This window comes from Humulus lupulus, chromosome 2 (genome assembly GCF_963169125.1).
Source record: "Humulus lupulus chromosome 2, drHumLupu1.1, whole genome shotgun sequence".
Taxonomy (NCBI): Eukaryota; Viridiplantae; Streptophyta; class Magnoliopsida; order Rosales; family Cannabaceae; genus Humulus; species Humulus lupulus.
The window spans coordinates 234,597,903-234,599,816 of record NC_084794.1 but is presented as its reverse complement, the minus strand read 5'-3'; the positions used below and the strand labels follow the sequence as shown (position 1 = coordinate 234,599,816).

Genomic DNA, 1,914 nt, shown 5'->3' with positions numbered 1-1,914 from the left:
AACGGCTAAATGATTTTCACGGAATGGTTTCGTCCATGGAATAGAATCGGTCCCCATATTTATATTCATATATAATTATACATATCTATAATAAAAAAAACAAAAAAAAGGCAAAAATAGAAAAAAAAACATAAAAAACATAAAAAAACAAAAAAATATATATTCTTATTTCTATTTCTTTGTTTCCTTTTCCATTTTTCTTCTCTTTTTGTTTTTTTTTTTTAAAAAAAAACCATATATATTTATATAATTTTTTTTTTACTCTATTTTTCTTTCTTAATTTCTATTCTTTTTTTTTAATACATATTTGAAAAAAAAAATAGATTAAACTTGCTATTTTCTCTTCACTTTAATTTTATTTTCTTTATTTTATTGTGTTTTGTGTTTTTTTTTATTTTGTTACTTAGTTTAGGTTTTTCTTTTCCTTTGCCTTAGTTTTCCTTGGCATTTAGGTTTTTCAAAAAAAAAAACAAAAAATTGTTCATAAAATTTCGATCATAAAACGCTTAGTATTAGGAACAATTGTGTAATATTACAAATGGTAGAAACCGATATTGTTCTGTCTAGAAAGATTGGTTGTTAAATAAGGTTTGTGATAGCGTTACCCTCCACACTTACTTGGGAACCTCGGGGAGTTCTATCTAGGCAAGTGTGGGTCTAAAGCGGTACCTTGGCAACCTTCCCAATCGGCCTGAGAACATTTCGAGCATCTACCTTTGTACTATTACATTGTTGAACTTATTACTACAAGAAAACCAAGCTTGTTTTGTCAAAATAAGCAATTTCACTTTGCTTAAAGGTTGTTTGGTCGAAAAGGTTGGCCTGTGCTCCACCATACTTACTCAGTAACCTCGGGGAGTTCTAGTAAGGCGTTGGAGATCACCCGAAAACCTCCAAATCTACCTGGGAACAAGTTTAACAAAAAAAAAAATCAATCAAAAAATCAAAAAAAAAAAAAGAGAAACATAAAATACATCTAATTCTGATTTCCGAGAGTGGATGAATCATCACGAAACTTCTAGTGACACTTCTTCCAATTCATCTGCCACTCCTACCGGAACTCCTTCCACCAATCCAGCTTCTCCACAAACTTTCGCTGATAATAACCCATTCGCAATGGCTTGCAATGATGAAATCCAACCAAGAACTCTCAATGACTACCTCCATCCTACTCGCACTTCCACGCCTTCATGCATCATCTTCCCTCCTAATATGCCCGCATTAGACTTTAAACCTGGCATGATTCAACTCTTGCCTACATTTCATGGAATGGAAAATGAAAGCCCATACGTGCATATCAGAGAATTCGAGGAGGTGGTAGCCACGTTCTATAACCGAGCCGACAATGTCGATGCTGTGCGATTAAAGTTCTTCCCTTTCTCCTTGAAGGACAAAGCCAAAAGCTGGTTGTACTCTTTGAGACCTAGGTCGATTGGAACATGGGAGGAGATGACCAAATCTTTCTTTCTGAAACACTTCCCCAGCCATAAGACCAACAGTCTAAAACGACAGATTTCCACATTTTCCCTAAAAGACAACGAAACGTTCTATCAAGTATGGGAAAGATTCAAAGATCTGTTAAATCAGTGCCCGCACCATGGCTATGAGAACTGGCGCTTGGTCAGTTACTTCTATGAAGGCCTCACGAGTCGTGAGTGCCAGTTTGTAGAAATGATATGCAATGGTGAATTCCTCGAAAAAGAGCCAGACGATGCTCTTGAATATCTCGAAGAAACAGCGAAAAAGTCTCACACCTGGACTGGTCCAAGTGCTACTGACAGCACCAACCGACACAAACCATCTGGGATCTATCAACTTCGAGAAGAGGATAGTATTAAGGCCCAACTCGAAGCTTTGAAAAAGCAGTTTAAGGTCTTAATGACGAAAAATGGGCAAAAGTCGCACATGATCGCT

At 36.1% G+C, this 1,914-nt stretch overlaps 1 non-coding gene across 1 annotated transcript; it reads right to left on the bottom strand.

The window, feature by feature from the left end:
* Window positions 1-1,497: 1,497 nt before the first annotated feature.
* LOC133820080 (small nucleolar RNA R71) lies at window positions 1,498-1,604 on the bottom strand. Its single transcript, XR_009886514.1, has one exon. It is a non-coding gene; the product is annotated as a small nucleolar RNA R71 (small nucleolar RNA).
* Between the last annotated feature and the right edge of the window lie 310 nt (window positions 1,605-1,914).